Source organism: Suncus etruscus, chromosome 6 (assembly GCF_024139225.1).
Source record: "Suncus etruscus isolate mSunEtr1 chromosome 6, mSunEtr1.pri.cur, whole genome shotgun sequence".
Classification (NCBI taxonomy): domain Eukaryota; kingdom Metazoa; phylum Chordata; class Mammalia; order Eulipotyphla; family Soricidae; genus Suncus; species Suncus etruscus.
In genome coordinates this window covers 106808430-106830585 of record NC_064853.1, presented here as the reverse complement: position 1 = coordinate 106830585, position 22156 = coordinate 106808430, and the positions used below count along the sequence as shown (strand labels likewise).

The window sequence follows — 22156 nt, the reverse complement described above, 5'->3', positions numbered from 1 at the left end:
ATCATCACCAAGTATGGCCCCAAAACAAAAATAAACTAACAAAATGACCTGAGGTAGATAAACAGCAAAAAAAAAACAAAGCACAGTTCTCTGCCCACCCTGAATGAAATGTTGTCTCCCCAAAACATGGCAATCCACAATGTGAATGTGACCTTATTTATTAAGGCATTATGTTTATGGATACAAATAAAATGCACATGAAGTTGAGGTCAAGCTGATCTTCTGTTTTAGTTCATTCTTGCAGCTACAACAGAAACCTTCCAAACTGGGGGTGGGGGGGAGCTAAAAAGGTAGCAGACATTTATTTTTGTGATTCACTAATTGAGGTGTTTAGCTCTAGAAGTTGGAAGTCAGATGCCTGCATTATGTGGTAAGAGACTTCTCCTTGGTTCACAACCAGAGTCTGCAGAGGTAGAAAAAGAGCCATGGCATCATTGAGGCCCTGATGGTCTCCAGCACCACAAAACCATCTTGAGATCCTAGTTCTGAATTACTTGTTTAGTTGGCAGGACCAACCGTGGTCCTTCCTCCTGAACGCTGCTTGAGGTCCAACAATCAATCAATAAAATGTTGTAAAAAATAAATAAAATAAAATAACCAATTCATGAAAAGTATACCCCAACAACCAAACCTCACATACTCCCCCAATCATCACCTATGAATTCTCTCACATTTGGAGGTTGTGACTCTAAGAGACATAGACATTTAGATATAGCAGATGGATCACAGTGGGGTAGAAGAAAACTGAAATGCCATCCCACTCTTCTTGAAGCAGAGGGGTACAGATAGGAATTCTTTCCCCCTACCCCTGCCAAGACACTGACACAGGGGTAACCATGCAATAGATTGCAGTGATGGGAGCCAAATCAGGGAAAGCCTAGGGTGGCCGGTGTCCAACAGGAATGACAGGAGCCAGGCCAGACTCCTTCCCATAGTCCGCTGGGGGAGTCAGGTCTGCTGGCGCCTTCCTCCAGACTCTGGCCCCTGGGGGAAAGAGCAAACTTTCATCCTTTGAAGCTATTTTGTCTGTGGTGATGGGTTCCAGTAATCTTAGGCAATTACCCAACTAGTCTCTTTCTTAAGGCTGTGGGGGTTGTATCTAATGATATTTGGGGGATCTTACAGCACCAGGGATGAAACCCAAGACTCCCATGTATTAAATGTAAGCTCAGCTGTTTGAACCAACTCCCCATTGCAACTTGAATTATCCGTCAGATGAGTTCAAGTAAAAACATGGGGTTGGAGCTCAGTAGTAGCTTACAGGCCTTGCCCAGGTGAGGAGGTCCTGGGATGAAAACACTGCTCACAGGAACTCAGATGATAGAGAAAGAGACTTCATTTTGATCCAGAGAACCAAGTCAGGGATGGAGTTAGAGTCTGTTGGGGATCAGTTCTTGGACTACTCGCTCTCCAACCACAACCAGGCCCAGCCCTCCCCTCATTGTGCTGTTTAGGTGAGAAAGACATTCAACTCTAGGGCATCCAACAATCGTCCTAGTTATGCTACTGTCACTCAGGAATGTTATGTCAGAGAAAGATTGGCTCATTGTTTTTCAGGCTGCAGAGGACCAAACAGATGGCACCCCAAGATATGTTCCCTGGACAAAGGGAATGAAGCAAGGAGCCTCTCTGAGAGTCTCTAGGAACTGGAGTTAGCCCAAAGCTTCATTGCTGATGTTGGTTTCTATAGTTGGTTTTCAACTCAAAACCTTAATCACCACCATGAGTGTATTTAAGCCCACCAAGCCTTTCTACCCCAAAGAGACAGTAGGATAGAAAGGAATGACTGGGCCTGTCAGTGAGATGTCACAATTACACAGCCATTTATATACACAGCCACATCATCTATTGCCAACATGATGCTAAAACTATAGTCAGCATGGTTCTCATGGTGTCCAGCCTAAAGCTCTTTAATATCAATTTATTTCAGAAGCAGTACCGTGAACAGCTGATCTAATTCTTTCTAGAAGACAAAAACACATCCTCAAACTTGCTGAGTTTCCCTTTCATCGGGGTGCTTTGGGCTCTAGTAAAAGTTATTGTCTTATCATTATGGCAACACGGTACTTCTTGCCCCTTGCCTGTTGATTTTAATTTTCTTTTTTGGTGGAGGGAACTACGCCTGGCAGTGCTAGGCCTTCCTTCTGGCTGTTATTGGGAAATTATCCATTTTAGATTCCAAAGATAGAATTTAGCTCAGCTATGTGCAAGGCAAGTGCCCTATCCCCTGTACTATATCTCTGACACCTGTTTAAAATCTTTGATTTTCATTTCAAACATTTCTTGTAAGACCCTTCAAATTTCTTGTAGAAGTAAATGAGGTGTAAGTAATAAATAGATGCAGAAAGATCAAATGATCTCCATAAATCCTAGAAAGTGAGATCTATAATAGATCTAGAGTTAGCTCCCAGAGGCATGAACTTTGTTCTCCAGACAAATATAGTTTAATTGGGACTGAACAGAAAGTGAATTGGGCTATAACATAAAATGTGCACCACCCCAAAATGTCACTAACATTTTCATGTTCCTGCTCTGCCCTTCACAGACCATTCTGCCCATGAATCATGACCAGGTAGGAGCTATACAGGAAATAAATGTGATATACCCGGTGCTGTGGTCAGAGCACATGAACAGGCCCAGCCTTATCTCTCATTTCTTTTTTGTTGTTGTTTGGTTGTTTTTTGTTTGGTTGGTTGGTTTTTGGGCCATCCCCAGTGATGCTCAGGGGTTACTCCTGACTATGCACTCAGAAATCGCTCCTTTTATTTTTTTAAGATAGTGTCGTCTTACTTCTTTTTTTTTAATATCTTTATTTAAGCACCATTATTACAAACATGATTGTTGTTGTGTTTTAATCATAAAAAGAATCTCTTATTCCTAATTTTGACCAGTGCAGGTCCCACTGACCTTGTTTAGTTTCCCTTTATTTTATTGAAGCCATACCCAGTAAAGCATGGGGCTACTCCTGGCAGCATCAGAGGAGCATGAAAGAAGTGAGGTGGGCTAGGGGCTGAAGAGATAGCACATTGATAGGGCATTTGCCTTGTACAGGTGGACCAGGGACGGACCCAGGTTCATTTCCTGGCATCTCATATGGTCCCTCAAGACTGCCAGGAGCGATTTTGAGCACAGAACCAGGAGTGCTGCTGGGTGTGGCCCAAAATTCAAAAAATAAAAATAAAATATAAAAACAAAAAAATAACAAAAAAAATATTATAGAAGCGAGGTGGACTGCATTCAAGCAAGGACTTTAACTCTGTAAACATCTTTTTTTTTTTTTTTTACCTTTTTAGAGGGGATCAAACCCTACCAAGCTCAAGATTCACTCGTGATGGTGTTCAGAGGACTATATGCAGTGCCAGGGGTCAAACTGGAGTTGAGATGGACATGGCAAGCACTCTCTCCACTGTACTATCTCTCCAGTCTCACATTTTCCTATCTTTCACCTGAAAGAGCTGGCACAGCGGGAAGGAGTTTAACTGGGTCAACGCCACTCAGAGAAAAGACATCTTTGTTTTCCACCCCCCACTCCTGTCCCTGGGGCCTGCAAATAACCCCAACACCCACATCTCTTCAATCTGAGGAGCCATTGTGTCAAAATGAGTAAGTCAGTTTTCCTTTCTTTGCCTTGGAGTGGAGGAAAGGAACAAAGCAAAATACAGACAGGCCTCCTCGGGTCCACCAGACCCTCAGACCCAGCAGTGATGACTATTTTCCACAGCCGGACGAAAGCTGGCCTGGGAATGCAAGGCGCGTCACTGCACGGGGTGACGTTGCCATTATGTTTGAATTTGTTCCGGAGTGACATTCTGACTGCGCCTCCGCATGATTCCCATTCCTCCACCTGTCTGCCATCCCCTTCCCCTCCGGCTCACCAAGAGCAGCCCCACTCAGTGGCAGAGAGGCCACCAGGCAGGGTGTCAGAAGCACATTCAGTGAAGGCTGTGACAGACACACACACAGGATATTTCGAACACTCTCAGGGAGCAAGAGGTTAATCACCCCCAGAATGTGCCTATGACTGTTTAACAGCTATTCAGGGAAGAACAGAAGAGGGTAGAGGAAGGAAGGGTGGGAGGGAGGAAGGGAGGGAGGGAGGAAGGGAGGAAGGGAGGGAAGGAGGGAGGGAAGGAAGAGAAGGAAAGGAAGGAGGGAAGGAGGGAGGGGAAGAAAGGAAAAATGAAAGGCAGGAAGGAAGAAAAGAAGGAAGGAGGGAGGGAGAGAGGGAAGGAAGAGGGAAGGAGGAAGGGAGGGGAGGGAAGAAGTGAGGGAGGGAGAGAGGAACAGAAGAAGGGAAGGAGGGAGGGAGGAGGCAGGGAGGGAAGGAGGCAGGGAGAAAGAGAGGGGAAGGGAGGAGGCAAGGAGGGAGGAGGCAGGGAGAGAGGGAGGGAGGGAGAGAGGAAGGGAGGGATAGAGGGAGGGAGGGAAAGAGGGAGGGAAGGAGAGAGGAAGGGAAGAAGAGGGAAGGAGAGAGGGAGGAAGAGAGGGAGGAAGGGAGAGAAAGAGGGAGAAAGGGAAGGAGGGAGGGAGGAAGGGAAGGAGGGAAGAGGGAAAAAAGGAGGAAGGGAAGGAAGGAGGGATGGAGAGAAGATGAAAACCCTTGATCCTTTCACCTCCTTAGAGTCTTTGGGAACAAAAACTCATTGAGGAACCAAATAGCATTTCCGAAACTTCACCATCTGAGTGGGCACTCTGAGAAAAAATCACCCGATTAAAAGCTTAGCACCCACAAAAGCTTGCGCAGAAGCAATGCAAAGAGAGTCATCAACAGAGCGGGAGACGGGAAATAGAATGCCAAGAGCTGAGATTTATGAAAAAGAAAAGACAAAAGGCAATGACCTCAAACAAACATAACCTTTACTGCACTGAGGCAGACGACAGGCAGAATGTTTATGAGGCGCCCACACCCGTCCGCACCCCCACCTTCTCCTTGGGTCCCAGCCAGGGTTCCAGTGATGTCACATAGCAATCTGGCTCATGCCTGCACCTACCTCACTCCAGACTCCTGACTGCTCATGCAAACACGGCCTCCCCGAAAGCAGAGTGTGCAATCTTAGAGAGGCTCAAGGGACACTGGCCAAAGTCCTAGTGCGATCTGGTTGGAATCTGGTGAGAGGGGCCTTATCCCCCAGTTGGTTCTGGGACATGATGCTGCCATTAAAAAGTGGTGTGAGTTTTTCCCAGCCCTAAGCAGGGGGACATGATTCTGCCATTGATGGCTGGGTCTTCTTGTTTGTCCTTAAAAAAAACTTTTTATAGAAAGACAAGGAAATGTGCCAGCCAGTTCTGTGCTTTCCCAACTTTCCCCTCTCCACCTTCTCCTACCTCTCACAGCTTTCTCTCCTGCCTTGGAGAAACTTGAATGTTCTCACAGAAGTTTACATCCTATTGTTCATAGTATATGTTGGTTTTATTATAAATATACTTCAAATAGGGCTGGAATGTATTCTTTGCATGTGGGAGCCCATGTTCCTAGTACTCTGTACTTCCTGGATCACACCCTGGAGTAATTCTAAGCACTTCTGGGTGAGATCAAACACACACACACACACACACACACACACACACACACACACACACACACGAGGATAGGGTGTTTGTTTTACATGTGTTCAATCCTGGTTCAATCCCTGGCACCATATAAGGTACCTTGAGCACTGCCAGAAGTAATCCCAGAACACAGAGCCAGGAGTAAATCCTCAGTACATCTAGGTATCACCAAATGGAACCCAAACAAAAACACTTTTATACATGTGCATTTGCCCGCACACACACACATGCTTACTTTAAATTATTTTTCACTAAGTGAACTTCTATCCTATAAAGAAATACTATGCTTATACCACAGATGTAAACATTTTCCACTGCAATATCACTTTGGTCCTAAAATACTCATCTTGAACATAATGTATATAAAACAAGATCCTGGGGGCCAGTGAGGTGGCCCTAGAAGTAAGGTGTCTGCCTTGTAAGCGCTAGCCAAGGAATGGACCGCGGTTCGATCCCCCGGCATCCCATATGGTCCCCCCAAGCCAGGGGCGATTTCTGAGCGCATAGCCAGGAGTAACCCCTGAGCATCAAACAGGTGTGGCCCAAAACAAACAAACAAAAAAACCAAGATCCTGACTTGATTAGTTGACAAAATTATTTTTGACAAGTGGACCACAAGAAGCTAACCCTGAAATTTTCATAAGGATGGTTCTGTATATACTAATTCAATATTACAGCAACTATATATATAGAACATAGGGGTCAGAGAAAGAGAAAGAATACAGCAGGTGGGGTCGGAGAGACAGCACGGTGGTAAAGCATTTATTTACCTTGCAGACAGCTGAGGGAGGGAAGAGGAGGGACCCAGTTCAATTCCCAGCATCCCATATGGTCTCCCAGTCTGCCAGGGGCAATTTCTGAGTGCAGAGCCAGGATGAACCCTGAGCACTGCTGGGTGTGGCCCAAAAGCCAATCAACCAATCAATCAATAAAGAAATAAAATTAAAAATAAAAGAATACAGCAGGTAGGGCATTTGTTTGAATCCCTGTCCTCTGAAGGAGGAAACAAAGGCTCAACAGACTAGAGGAACTTGTCTGTGCTTGTGCTGTGAGAAAGAGATTGAGTCAGAAGCTTCTACCAGACAGAAAGCTTGTGCTCTTACTCTTATCCTCTAAGCTCCCTGGCTCCAACACCAGGGGTCACTTGCTAGATGAAGGCAAGAGGATCTTTCCCAGCTTGCCCTCTTCGACATGACTGTGCTCCCAACAGTTGATTTTGATCTCCCTTACACCAACCACCTGACAGAGAAGCCCAGTCATCTCTATACCAGTCATTCCCTGTACCTAGTGCCTTCTCTCCTCAGGCTTTCAGCCTCTCCCCAATGTGACACCATCATGTGGCACCTCTCAGGGCCTGAGCTCTTTGTTGAGGGAAGGGGGTATCTCAGGGATGCTAAATGGAGCCTCAAATGGCACAGCTAACCTTACCTACACTCTGTCCCACTTGCTCACCTGGTTCCAGTGGACTCTGGGATCAAAGAACTTGGGATCATACCAATCACACAGAACCTAGGAATACACACACACACACACACACACACACACACACACACACACACACACACACACCTCTGAAGGACGTGATCCATATACATCAAAGAGTTTGAGGCCCTGGTTCATACTTCCACCTGGCTCCTGGCCACTGCCATTAATGGCTCTTGAGCATCAGAGAGGTGATGTTGACCATATCAGTACAAACAGTCCACCTGTTTGCAGAGCCCCAGGGAAGCTGGGACTAACCCAAGACAACTGCCAGTTCTCAACTTCTCTGGGGAGGAAATAATAGTGCCAATGCTGGCCACTGGCAGGGCCTCTGAGTGTTCTCACTGGCACAGTCGCCATGACATTTGGCCTGTTCTCTCCAGAGGCAACCCTGGGGGGACTGGCCTGGTTTCACTTCCTTTTCACGTCTCCATTGTTTTGTTTCTTAGGCAAAGCTGGTGGATTCATGTGGAAAGGAATCAGGGTTGTGCTGGTGCGGGCTCACCGTTCTGCATTTCTTCTGTCCATTTTTTCTAGCTTGTTTTCTTAGATGAGGGTGTGGGCCAAGCCTTTATCAGGGCATTGCTCAGCCCCACACGTTCTTTCTCAGGCTGAGAAGGACTTGGCAGAGGGACTTTCTGGTGCCACTGCAGTTTCCCTGGGTCGGGCCTTGTTTCCTGGCTGGGCTGATTCCAATGACAATGGGGTTAAGAGATTTGCCAAAAGCCACAGAGCTTGAGGAGCCACTCCCAAAGAGTCAAGGCAATGAGTGGGCACCCAAAAGCCAGGGAATTGGAATCCTGAGACAGGAAGTGTGAGGAAGCCAAGAGAGTGTGTGGGGCTAAAAGCGACTTTGTGGCTGGATTGTGTCTATTGAGACCCCAGAGATATCCCATCATTGTGCACCTCCATCTCCTCAGGAAAGTCAGCAGATGCAGCCATCTGCACTGAACAGTGTACAAAACTTATTGAACATGCTAAAGTCAAAATGTACCAGTAGTGGATCACTCTTGACAGTGGCATAATTAACATAAATTTTCCCCACATCTCATATGGTTCACCTAAGGCTGCCAGGAGTGATTTTTTTGTTTGTTTGTTTGTTTTGTTTTTGGGTCACACCCGGCTGCGTTCAAGGGTTCCTCCTGGCTCTATGCTCAGAAATTGCTCCTGACAGGCTCGGGGGACCATATGGGGTACCAGGATTCGAACCACCATCCTTCTACATGCAAGGCAAACACTCTACCTCCATGCTATCTCTCTGGCCCCCAGGAGTGATTCTTGAATATAAAGCCAACAATAACCCTTGAGCAGCACTGGGTATAGCCTAAAACAAAACAAATAAAATCAACACAAATTGCAACATAGTCAGCATCAGTGTGTGAAGGTTTTTTTTGACATTGTGATTCTGTGGCTTCTTTATCATTCAAGGGTCTGAAATGACCCCAACTCCTTTTCTCATTTGAAGGGATCCCCAAGAACATGCCTTTCCAGCACCCAGTAATCCACATGCCAACCTTCTTATCATAGCACCTACCAAACCAGAATTCAGCCTTGCAGACCCATAAGCTCCAAGACATCTCCAAACAGTGGTCTTGCAGAAGGGATCTCATTCTTGTAAAGCCTTATGGATGGGATAGTGGTGACTTTAAGATATTCCCCTAGGGCTCTCTCTCCAGCTCAAAATATTTCCACTGCATCTATGGGAATCTTTTTTTTTGGTCACATCCAGCAGTGCTCAGCACTTCTGCCTCTATGCTCAGGGGTCACTCTGGGAAGTGCTGGGGGATCATATGGGATACCAGGGATCTAATCTGGACTGGCTATGTGCAAGGCAAGTGCCCTACCTACTGTACAATCTCTCCAACCCCTCACTGAGTCCTAACCTTAGGGACCTATAACTCCTCAGCTTTCCTCAGACAGCAGGCAAGGAATGAAGTTAGGTGGACACAGAGGTGACTCCCAATGTCATGTGACTAGCTAGTGCTTAAAGCCAGTTCCTGGAGGTGTAAAGAAATCTAAACAAAGCTCTTACCCAAGTGGCTTTCTTCCTCCATACTGAGACTATCGAGTCATCAGCAAAAATGATCTAATGCTCCAAGCTCCAGAAAAGTGGTTGACCCTGTCGTAGTGTCCTGATCTGTCTTGGCCAAGACATCACCTCTCCTGGGCTGTTTGCTCATTTGCAAAACAACTGGGGCTCCTTAACCTTTCACCACAAAAGTACAATCCTAGACTTGGCTCTCTTGCTACCAGACAGGGAGGCATACTCAGCCTTGTACTAGGTGTGGCACTCTTTCTGAGAAGAATGTAAGGGAAATAAGTTCCAGGAAGAGAAATTCGACTCTCAAGGATGGACATCCTGGCTCTCAGAAATAACCACTCTGCACAGTTCCAGGAGCCACTGGATAAGAATGAAGAGATGAGGCCAGAGCGATATCACAGTGTGTAGAGTGCTTGCCTTGCACACAGCCAACCTGGATTTGATTCCCAGCACCACATATAGTCCCCTGAAAACTACTAAGCATGCTCCTCGAGCACAGACTTAGGAGTAAACCCTGAGCTCCTCTGACTGTGGCCTCAAAATAAACAAACAAAAAGAATGAAAAAAGTAGTTCTCTTTTTTTTTTTCTTTAAAAAAATATGGAACACTTTATGAATTTGCATGTCATCCTTGCGCAGGGGTCATGCTAATTTTCTCTGTATCTTTCCAATATGTATATGTGCTGCCGAAGCAAGCAGAATAAAGTAGTTCTCAATCTCAGGCTGCCCCCTCAGAACCTAGCACTACGTTGTTCCCTAGGACCATTTAATCAGTCTTCAAAATAAGATTAGGGCATCAGCACACTTTGAGAAACACCAATTTTAAAGCCAGACCTCCTTAGGCCATTTGAGAGGGGAAGTAACTTGCTTGGAGTTACAGGCAAATTACAGTCAACCTTGCTGTCCAGACTCCACCTTTATCTCTGTAATCCAAAGGGCTTTCTCCATGGGTGTCTTAAGGAAGAAGGCATCAGAGGTTCTGAAATCCTGACCATTGCTCAGAGAATGGCCCAGACATGCATATTTTCTGAAGAACCTTGAGGAACACAGACATGTAGTCATTGAAAGAAGACTGTTTTCAAGTTATCTACCTTCCTGTGATTCCAGTTCTCTTTCCTTCTGAGAAAAACAGATAGACTCACTAGGATTAAGAGAAAAAAAACCCACCCTGACAGGAGGCTTGCAGTGCTGACGAGACCATGTGATAAACCTCCCTCAGAGACATTCCTTTGGCTTTTATTAGAATGAACCACAAAATCCCTTTGTACTGATAAGGGCCCAGGCCCCTGGCTGGACAGAACTGGTCACCAGGAATGGGGCCACAGAGTGTTCTTTGACTGACCTCTCTCCTCACAATTCTATGGAAAAACTTGACCCTGGTGTTTCTCAGTCATGTTCTGCACATGAAATGTCTGATCATGTGTATTCAATGTATATTCCTCAACTGTGCATGCATGCCCAATTTACCCTCTCTTAAATATATGTGATTTTCCCTGGAGAACTTTTAAAAATGTGTAGACTATTACTTCCCAACTCTTACATGAGCCTTAAGAAGTGTCTGGGCTGGAACCGGAGAGATAACACAGTGATAGGGCGTATGCCTTACATGCAGAAGGATGGTGGTTTGAATCCCAATATCCCATATGGTCCCCACCCTCACCTCCAGACCGCCTGGAACGATTTCTGAGCAGAGAGCCAGAGAGCCAAGAGTAACCCTGAGCGCTGCTGGGTGTGACCCCAAAACCAAAAAGAAACATAAAAGAAAAGAAAAAGTGTCTGGGTTAATTATTGAAAAAGGGAGAGCTGACATGGTGCTTCATTTTCTGCCAGCTGTACTATCTCTCCAGACCTCAATACTAAAGATTGTTATGTGAAGGCAGAGTGTGAGCAGAACCAGGCTTTCCAGAGTTGGTCTGTGTGTGTGGTAGGGGGAGCTTTAGGGAAGAAGTGGGGGCCGTCCTGGCACAGAGACCCTTTCAGAGTACCATGGCAGATTCCTAAAAAATGATGGGGGGAGGGGGCGGAGCAGTGGTGCAAGCGGTAGGGTGGCTGACCCAGGACAGACCTAGTTTCCATCCCTGGTGTCCCATATGGTCCCCCAAGCCAGGAGCAATTTCTAAGCACATAGCTGGAAGTAACCCCTGAGCGTCACTGAGTGTGGCAATAAATAAATAAATAAATAAATAAAATTAAGTAATAATAGTCAATAATAATAGCAAAATACACCATTTACAGAAAGCCCAGAGACCCCAGATTTTACCTTCTGTGGCTAATGTGGTTTTCTTTGCCTTGACAACAGGCCTCCCAGTTCACCCACCATGTCTTTCCCTTCCTCAAAGCACCTCCCAAATACTACATTTTCCATGAAACCTCGCATCACTTTCTCCAGCTCAGCTGAGATCATTCTTCAATTGTGCTTTCAAGGGCCTCTTTGCTGCCAATCCCCAAGATGTCTGGATTCTGCTGCCCCCTCAATTCTCCTTGACTCAGAAAACTGCTTCCCTGCCTGGCACCATGAAGGCCCTGCTCAGGACATTTCAGAATAACTGAAATGTGAGGTCTGTGAGAGATAAGATAAGGAAGGTGGCAGCCCTCACCATGTGACAGAGCAGGAGGTCTGCAGATTGGTAGCGAAGGATGGAAAACTTTGAGAGGGTCTTTCTACTGTTCTCAGGGCAGATCTGAGGAGAATGAGGTGCTAATAGTTACTAAGTACTTTTTCTCTTGCTTTGGTTTAGTTTGGTTTGGTTTGTGTCACACCAAACCAACTTAGGAGTTATTCCTGGCTCTGTACTGAGGAATCACTCCTGGTGGTGTTCAGGTGTGTTCAGGTGGTGTTCAGGGAACCATACAGGATGCCAAGGAACCAACCTGGGTCTACCACATGCAAGACCTTACCTTCTGTACTATCTTTCTGACCCTCTAAATACTAATTCTATGGTGATATTTAAGTTTTTTTGTTTGTTTGTTTGTTTTTTGTTTTGGGTTCACACCCAGCAGCACTCAGTGGTTACTCCTGGCTCTACACTCAGAAATCACTCCTGGCAGGATCGGGGACCATATGGGATGCTGGAATAGGAACTACCGTCCTTCTGCATGCAAGGCCTTACCTCCATGCTATCTCTGCTATCTCTCTAAGTTATTTTTTTAATACTAAATTGACTCCTCTCAGCTTCATGACATATCAATAAGGAAGTAATTGTTTTGTGTGTGTGTGTGTGCGTGTGTGTGTGTGTGTGTGTTTTGCTGGGGCTAGAACCTAAATTATCATACATGCTCTTTACCATGCCACTTGATTCATGCCACTTCATGCTACCCTGATCTCAACTAGGAGTGACCCTTAGCACTAAACCATGTTGCCCCCAGAACTATTGGTTGTGGCCTCAAAACACCAAAAATCAATACAAAGCAATATCTTCCCCTGTCCCAAATGACCCCACACAAACAAGAAGAAATGATTACTGAGGAAACTGGGCACAGGAGGGTTGAATTTACCTAAGTTTACCTAAGAGTGTCTCCTCAGAGACAAGATGGTGGACAGTGGGCACTGCTCAAGAACACCGACAGCAGATGTGCTGAGGTGGTAAGGAAAGGTATCTCTCCTCAGTGTGTACAGAGAGGAGTTGAAGTCTGAAAAATCCAGGAGATACCCCTAAATCAGTGCTCTTGCATGGACAGCCTTCCCAGTCGGAAAAGTCAAGACTAGGGCCCTCGTCCACCATCAGAGTTGGGGGCAGCTAGGATTTGAGTTTAGATTCCAGAGCTCAGCACTTAGAGTCATAAAGCTTTTCTTTGCTTTGCTTTTCTTTTCTTTTTCTTTTTTTTTTTTTTCCTTTGGAGACTTTCAGGCACTTCATTATCAGCATTGCTTCAGAAAGATTTGTATAGTTGGCTTTATTCTAGGTGCTATTAAATTCATCTATTAAAACAGGCAGGACCACTGGGCGGCTCTAGGAATGTCCTCTTCCTCAGCTCAGCAGGCTGAGAGAAGACAGGACACAGGACTGAGAGGTGTGAACATGCAGGAGAAACCCGCCGCTCTGTCTGGGACAGCAAGACAGAAACAGATTCTGGCTGCCTGGGCCCAGGCCCCTCCTTGGTCCCTGTTGACATTTGATAAATGCTTCCTGTGACAATGTTTACCCAGGAGGAAATGGATCATGCTTCCCTTCCTACCACCAGGGTGGGAAGTGGGGCTGGGGGGATGGTGGGGTGGGGACAAATTCCAACAACTGTCCTGGCTCACCCTCTCACTGTTCCCTGGCACCCTGGAGGGAGAGAGCCAAAGGCGTGAGACCCAACACACAGTGTGGAGGCAGCTCCACAGCAGGGGGGCACCCTAGAGGGACACTTCCAGATCTCTGTCACTTTTATCTCATAGCCTTTCCTCCCTGTCTTTGAAATGAAGTTGCCATCTGTCCTTCTCTCAGCCAACCAGTCCCTGGGAAGCCCTCAGTAGCAAGCCACTTGGCTTTGCATTTTTTCCCCGCTTGGGTGCTGTGGTGAGGCAAAGCACTAGCAAATGTCCAGTGGATTTTAAATCTGGAGAGCAGAGATCAGAAGAAACCATTGGTTTTCCTCAGTGGTTCCAGTGACAGGGAAGGAGGTCTCCACTGTCGTCTACCTGAAGCAGCTGGATCTATGGGAAGACTCTGAGCATCTGGACACAGATTGTTAAGAAGCAATGAGGTGTTTCTGTCCCAGGACATTGCCTGCTGGCTCTGCAACCTTGAATGGGTTGCCTCCCCCATGAAATAAAGACGATCATACGAAAAATAGTGTAGAACAGCCACAGAGGGGCTTTATACGCAATGAAACAACTGAGGCGGGGAAGGACACAACCCCAGCACAGCAACAGCTACAGAGAGAGGGAATCAGGGTCTGGTTTTATGGGCAGCAGGGATAACAGAGTTTTTCAGGAAGAGCATACACTCAGGGGGAAGAACCATGGGCATGAGTAAATGGGGAACATAAGACAAATGGGTGTTGCTTGTAGGGAAAATGGCAGAGGATCCTCAGGAGTGTGGATATTTTAGTTTGGGAATGAAAAACAATGCAATTGGTGCCTCAGAGCAATCCTACTGCACAGTTTCCACAGGCAGGCATTGTCAGATCAGTCAGTAGTCTGGGGTCCTTTACACAACTGACCCTCAAGTTCTATTTTGGCCCAAATAGGCCCAAAGTCAAGTTTCTCCAAGGTTATCTCACTCTCCAAATTATAGGCTTTAGGCCAATCTCTTTTTACCATTTCCTAAACCCAATGAGTCCTTCTAAATTTTCTTGGGTGGGAGGATGGGACAAAGTTATAAAAGACGTTAACAGTCTCTGCAATGGTTTCCCGCCAAAGGCAATGCATGTAGCAAAAGCTTTGAAAATGTCAAAAATAACACACAGTTCGTGTTTTGGGTTACCTTTATTTTTAAGCTAAGAAAGCTAGTTTTTTAAAATCCAGATTTTTGTTTACAATGAATTGAATCAGAGACTCTGGGGCTAGAGCCTGGGCCTCACATGGCAAAGGCGCTCTCTTTTGGAGGCTATGCATGTCCAAGTCTGAGACACACAGATCTGAAGGCCCTGTCAAGTGCAACAGAAGCATCATGCAAATCTCCTATCTGCAAGTGGGTTAGCAGCCAGTCCTGACTACGTGGGAATCCCCATCACTCGAACAACACACACACATACACACATGTACACAGAATCTGTTGGAGCCCCATAACAGTGTCATTACTGTCACACCAGGCTCCAAGACCTCATATGCATAAGCTTGACTTCTAGAAAAGACAAATGGAGAGGCTAGGTCCAGAGCCACGGTAAGACTTGCATGGACACTACAGCAGAGATTAGCACAGGGCAGCACAGCTGCTGTGCCATATTGAAGCCACAAGTAGAGCCTCAGGCCCTGGTGCGATAGAGGGGGCTGCCAGTGACAACAGAGTCAGGAGTCTTGGCAGCTGACCCAGGTCACTAGAACTCAGAGGGAGGAGGCCAACAGGTTGATTGAGATGTTTAGGGTAAAACTGTTGACGAACTGGCAGATTTTATTTCAGTCTGTATTTCTTCTGAGTTTCTGCAGATGATCTCACATCTTGGAAGATGAATCTTACATCTCAGAAGGGGCTGACCCCTTCTCAGGTATGAGCTAAACCATATTTGGCCTGTCATCAATAGGATCCCAGGTTTCTAGCCAGATACAATGAGAGCTGTGTATGGAGAGGGGTGTCACCTTGAGACTGGAGACCTAATCTTGCCATATTCTCAGTTGACAGCTCCTTGTAGTTTGTTAAAAAAAAAAATGCAGGAGCGTGTACAAATAAATAAATGTTCCAGTTGCATTGTTATTCTCATATCCCTTGACAGCAACCACAGCCTCTGTAACACATAATGGATGACCCATTTCTCAGACAGGGATCCAGCCTGGGTTCGTCCTGGGTCAGCTACATGCAAGGCAAACACCTTAGCCTTTACCACTGTGATATCGCTCCAACTGCATTTTCTGTTTTGAAACAACTTTCTTGTTTAATACTTTGGCATATCAGTTAGGAGGACCAGTCTTCTTTTCTTGATTTTCCCAGGGTCATCAGAGTTTTAGCACTAAAAGTTCCCCATTCCTAGAAATGCCTCTCTCAGGGTACAAACTGGGTCAGCAGGTTCCTGTATGGGTGTTCAGACATTTTTTCTCTTCTGTCTCTCAAGTTTGCTGGAACTCTTGCTCCTGGCTTTACTTTCAGGCTGATTCACTCACCCACCTTCTCTGCTGACCAAGGATCTGACTCTTCAGAGCTAATAGGACACCAAAGAATCAATACTTACCTAGCTAAGCACTGTGCTGAACTGGATTTATTAACAATAAAAGAGAAAGCCAATAGTATTAGATCCTTTAGTACTGTGAAAATTAATATATATGCCTCCTTTTAAGGAGGATGGGAGGCTAGAAGAGAATTCTCACACAGGCTCACTTAATGCACATTACAGAATCGAACTGGAAGAAATAAATACTTTCCATCTAAAAATGGAAGCCGTGTTGTTTTGCTGCCATGGAGGAAGCACTAGGCTGCTCTCTGCCCAATAGCTGAGCATGTGAGAGTATGCCTCAGCCAATAAAAAGACACCATACTTCCAAAGGCTGCCTTCCTTCAATGACTTTTTAATCATTTTTCCCATCTCCTACAAAAGAACTTTTCTTTCTGCCTTCAGGAAAAATGTGTGCCTTCAGTTGCTGACTGCTTATTGCTTTTTGTTGATTCCAAATAAACCCCATTCACCGCTAAAGAATTACTTGAGGACAATAGTTTGACTTTGTAATGTAGCGTATACTAATGTTTGCTTTATTGAACACTGATGCTAGAAGGGCAAATGCAACTCAGGACATGAGCAGTCTGCTGCTCTAGAGTTAATTTGGAGAAGTGCTTTGAGTGTTCCTTGGTTAAGTTCTCATTCAATAGCTGTGTCGCCTTGGGCAAGTTGCTTAATTTTACTTTCTACCTAATTTCCTCATCTGTAAAATGGGAATAACTAAATTCCTTTGGTGACTTTATTATTGGGTGAGTGCATGTAATTCAATAAAGCTAGCCTGCAGTGAACAATCTCTGCTAATTTTTTTGCTCCCATAACACACACCACACACTGCGTGGCCAATGCCTGTGTCTAAATATTAAATACAAACTAAGTCAGACATAACTGGGGATAGAAAATTGAAGGGAGACTGGAAATCATTCTCCTTAACTATATTCCTTCTTCACTTTCACAGCCATTACATTTTCAAAGAACTGACTTTGTCCGTGTAATTTTGGCCAGTGTGTCTCAACCTAAGCCACATGGATGCCTGTAGTTTTCCAAGATGTTTCAAGGGGCTACAGGTGAAAATCTTGTAAATAGAGGGAGGGCATTACAGGAGATGAAAGAGCCAACTGGTGAGACAGAGAGTTCACAGGGAAGAAGCAAGGTCAGAAGAAAGTCACTTTTGCAAAAGGGTTAGGAAGCAATTACTCAGGCTTCCACAAATAAAAGAACTGAAAACCAAATGATTAATTGTCCCTTACATTAGAACAATCTTCATTTATGTTCATATAATGCACAGTTGACTGTGCTCAGGGATCATATGCCATGTTGGAGATTGAACGAGGGTTGGCTGTATGCAAGACAAGCAACTTAACCCTGTACTATCTCTCTGACCTCTGTATGCCTAGACCTTTACATGCATCACCTGTCAGACCAGTATAAAACCACTTTCCTGTGCTTGCTTTGGCAGCACATATACTAAAATTGGAATGATACAGAGAAGATCAGCATGGCTCCTGTGCAAGGATGACACACGAATTCGTGAAGCGTTCCATATTAAAAAAAATACAAAAAACACTTTCTATTATAAACCAAATATGCTTGATCCACATTATCTGAGTTCCAATTACTGCCGAGTATCAACCTGGCCACAGTCCTGAGGCAGGCAGCAAAGTGTGCAAATAAGAGAAGCTGCACTGGATGTAGTCACTGCTTTCCTGCGAACAAGCTATCAAGCAAAATAGTTCCAAGTGGTGCTTCAAGTCTAGGTCCTCATTTAGGAGATGACATAAACTGATGTGGGATTAGATCATCAAAAAAGGAATGAGCAACCGTGGGGTGTGCTGAGTGCTTCAAATCTGAGCAATAGCATAGCTGGTGAGGCGTTTGCCTTGCACACAGCCAACTCAGCTTTAATCTTTGGAATCCCATATGGTCCTCAGAGCCTGCCTGAAGTAATTTCTGAGCACAGAGCCAGGAGTAACCTCTGAGGCCTGCAAGGTGTGGCCAAAAACAAAACAAACAAAAGGAAATGGAGACCTAAGAGCTGGTGTTTGTTGGGTAACCCAGTCCTTTGCTTAGCTCTTGATCAGATTTCTCTAAGGATGCCCATCAGACTTCAGCCTGAGAGCCACTCCCAAACTTCCCTATTCACAGTGCTCCAAGGCACTTCCCAACTTCCTCTCAGCCTCAAGGGTTTCAAGGATTTCTTCTAAAACAATGCCCAGGGCAGATTGGAACTCAGCACTGTCTTTGGAAAAAACCTCCTCTGGAGAGTAGCTGAGAACCAAGAGGACTTTGCTGGTGTTTAAATATGAGAGAGAGAGAGAGAGAGAGAGAGAGAGAGAGAGAGAGAGAGAGAGAGAGAGAGAGAGAGAGAGAGAGAGAGAGAGAGAGAGAGAGAGAGACAGAGAGAGAGACAGAGAGAGACAGAGAGAGACAGAGAGACAGAGACAGAGAGACAGAGAGAGACAGAGACAGAGAGAGAGAGAGAGAGAGAGAGAGAGAGAGAGAGAGACAGAAACAGAGAGAGAACTTCTTTTTTTTTTTTTTTTTTTGGTTTTTGGGCCACACCCGGCAATGCTCAGGGTTACTCCTGACTGTCTGCTCAGAAATAGCTCCTGGCAGGCACGGGGGACCATATGGGACACCAGGATTCGAACCAACCACCTTTGGTCCTGGATTGGCTGCTTGCAAGGCAAACGCCGCTGTGTTATCTCTCTGGGCCCGAGAACTTTATTTTTATAAGGGCCACATCCCACAGTTGCTCAGCCAGGGGTCACTCCCAGACATGTTCCACCTAGCAGTGGGGTGGGGTGGGGGAAGGGTGCCAGAGGTGCCTGGTGTGTTGGGCATGATGCTCAGGGCCACCAGAGCCACACCCCATAGACCTGTAGGCAGGAGGACACTAAAGCCACACCTGGCTTTACTGGCTGTGCAGTGGGGGTGGTAACAACTTGTGGCCTCAGCACTTGACCTGTCTCCCTGATCCTTCAGGGCACACATTTGACCATCTTCTGGGAGTTGTTTTTCTCAGTATTCAACTGTACCCACAGTAATGTCTGTCTTGATAAGGCCTCCTGTTCTTCCTTGCCTCATTTTCCACATCTGGACCTGTGTCCCCTTTCAGTTCCCAAACTCCACCCTGGGCCCTCTCACATCCTAATCTTAGGGTCTGGTTATAGCCAAACACATGTCAGAATTCCTGTGGAATTTGGTTTGAACTCACCATATTGGACTAAGAAGAAAACTCAGAATCCTTGGGCCAGAGAGATAGCAAAGTGGTAGGGCATTTGTCTTGCATGCAGCCAACCCAGGATGAACCCGGGTTTGATTTCCGGCATTTCTTATGGTTCCCAGAGCCTTCCAGGAGCGACATCTAAGCGCAGAGCCAGGAGTAATCCCTGAATGCTGCCGGGTGTGGCCCAAAAAAACAAAAAAGAAAGAAAGAAAACTTAGAATCCATGAGATGAATTCATCTAAGATCAGATAGTGAACATGAAGGAGAGCCCAGGACTGTGCCCACAGCCTTCTGCCTTCAACACCATAAATAGAGAGATGTGGACATCCAGAGGTGTCACTGTTTAGCCAACAGGATCCAGCCTTACTCTCTTGTACCCCTTGCTCAAAAGGCTGGGAGTCTTTACAACTCAGGGCTGGAAATTAAGCCCTGTCTCTGTCTCTTTCAGTTCTCATTGACTTCCTATTTATTTAAAAATATCTCAGTCCCTGGGGCGAGAGAGAGTTCAGCAGACCAATGCTTTGCATGCATTCAATCCCAGGCATGTCCCCTGAGCTCTGCCTGCTAGGAACTACCCAAAGCACAGAGGCGGAAGTAACCCCAGAGCACAGCAGGGTGTGGCTCTAAAAATAAACAAAAATCTCAGTCTTTGCTTTCCCTGTAAATTAGGGACAGGAATGATGATAATAGGGTAAAAAGCAACCATTTAGAAATTCTGTACTCCACGTGAGGGTGACTGCAAGCCAAGAAATAAGAATCCATCCTTTCTATAGATATGTGGAGATGCTGGAAGAAAGTGCTTATCCCTGTATTTTTTACAGCCACAATTCCAATTTGTGGTAGTTTCTGTAAATCATCTGGATTAAGGTGGCATGCAGCCATTGTTTGGAGTAAGTGGCTAGAAGTGGAAATTTACTGACCACCAAACCAGAAAGCTTTGCTTCAGCTCAGAATGTCCATGAACCCGGAGCTTGGAATTTGGGCTTGGTTGAAGAAGTCACTTGCTTGATCCAAATTTTAAGCAAAATGGGATTATCTTGAGCAGAAGCAGATAGTCAGGGTAAATCATATGAAATAAACCTAAATATATCAAAAGCCTTTGGCAAAATATCTACTACTTATGTCCAGTTTTTTAGTTATCTACTGCTGCAAATCACACCAAACTTGGTTGAGTGGATTAGCATAAAATCCTTTGGGGCAAAGAGAGCTCACTGGGCTGAACATATGTTTTACATGCTGGAGGTCTGGATTCAATCTCCAGCACTGCATGGTTTGCCCAGAGCACTGCCTGGAGTGATTTCCAAGCACAGAGCCATGAGAAGTCTCTGTCTGAGCACCACTGAAGCAGCCCCAAAAAGAAAAAAGAAAAATTTATTTTAATCTTATCTCATTATTTTTGTGGGCTAGGAATTCAGACAGGGCGTGGTAGAATTCTTCTGTTCCACGTGGCACCACTAGGCTTCCCAGGGGGTATTTATTTAGGTGGTAAACAGCCTTTCAGAGTGACATGAGATGGCTTCTCTCACATACCTGGCTCCTTGGAGGTCATGGACAGAAGTCAAACTCAGCAGAGACTAAATCAGAGACCCTGGTCTCCTGTAAGCAAGATACACATGAGGTGGCTTTTTATAAACTAGTTTGCAAGTCCTGTCTGACATACTCCCTTGTCCCAGCAGTTACAAATTCGCAACCAGATTCAAGGGCAAGGGACTTCAACCCAGGCCTTCAATGGTAGGGTATATAATGTGAGTAATAGCTAATTTGGCTTAGAAGCAAGAGGAAAGAAAGATCCTTTCTCTAAATCTAAAGTGTAGTTGCAGTTGGCCAGGAGATTGGAGGCCCAGAGGGGAGAAGGAAGTGGGAAAAGAAGAATCTTGGGGGGCTAAAATGACACTCTCTTAAAAGTGCTCACTACTTCCGGCCTGGCTTGACTGGCCAATGTTGCAATGATTTCACTTATTCTGTGTGCTGGATCTTTGGAACTGACAGCAAGGAAGGAGACTACATTCTTCCTAATTATGTTGATTTTTAGCTTTGTATGAATTTCCCTTTGTTTGCAACTCAAGTGACCATTTCTTTTTTTTTTTTTCTTTTTTTCTTTTTTTTGGTTTTTGGGCCACACCCGTTTGACGCACAGGGGTAACTCCTGGCTATGAGCTCAGAAATCGCCCCTGGCTTGGGGGGACCATATGGGACAACCGGGGGATCGAACCGTGGTCCGTCCTACGCTAAGGCTTGCAAGGCAGACACCTTACCTCTAGCGCCACCTTCCCGGCCCTCAAGTGACCATTTCTAACCTTTAATGCAGAACTTCTCATACTGGATCCCAGAATCTCTGGGGGTGCCAGGATATTACTCTAGGGTCCTCAAGTTCTTCTCTACATTGTAGCAATAGAACTGACCATATATCCTTTTTTCACCTGTCCATTTATTACCTTGACTATTGCCACTTCACTTAACAATGTCATTGCATAACCTCATACCCAATGTTTCCTTACCACCTTTCACAGGTTCCAGTATCATCACTCAAAATAGCTCCAGATGTGATGAGCCTCTAGGCTGAAATGACATCTTTAAGTCTTTGCACTAATTCACCATTAGGAAAACACAAGCCCAAAGAAGTAAAGTAAAAGTACAGGTCTTTAGTTCAGATGGCCAGAAGTGGGTTCAGGTGAACTCTTAGGGGTCCTCAGGCTTCCCCCCTTCCTCCATACTCCAGGGGGGAGGTGCATGGGGAGGAGGGCAAGCAGATATCTGGTTTCTGGTTTCCTCTTTGTTCTGGAGGCCAGCTCTTGCCAGGTATGGAGATTGGGAAGTCCCCATGCCGGAGGCCTCCTTCCTAGTCTGGGGAGTGCTGAGAGGCTTGAGAGACCCCCAGCCGTCCCCCTCTTTCTCCCTTGGACTCCAGACCTTCCCTGAGTGCCAGCTCAGATGGCCTGAAGTGGGTTCAGGTGGACTCTTAGGGGTCCTCAGGCTTCCCCCCTCCCTCTGTACTCCAGGGGGGAGGTGCATGTGGAGGAGGGTGGGCAGATATCTGGCTTCCGGTTTCCCCTTTGATTCTGGAGG

At 45.7% G+C, this 22156-nt stretch overlaps 2 non-coding genes across 2 annotated transcripts; one reads left to right on the top strand and one right to left on the bottom strand.

The window, feature by feature from the left end:
• Positions 1-9666: 9666 nt before the first annotated feature.
• On the bottom strand, positions 9667-9769 carry LOC126013119 (U6 spliceosomal RNA). The gene has a single exon (XR_007497450.1). It is a non-coding gene; the product is annotated as a U6 spliceosomal RNA (small nuclear RNA).
• Positions 9770-17304: 7535 nt separating this feature from the next.
• On the top strand, positions 17305-17411 carry LOC126013102 (U6 spliceosomal RNA). Its single transcript, XR_007497434.1, has one exon. It is a non-coding gene; the product is annotated as a U6 spliceosomal RNA (small nuclear RNA).
• Positions 17412-22156: the final 4745 nt, after the last annotated feature.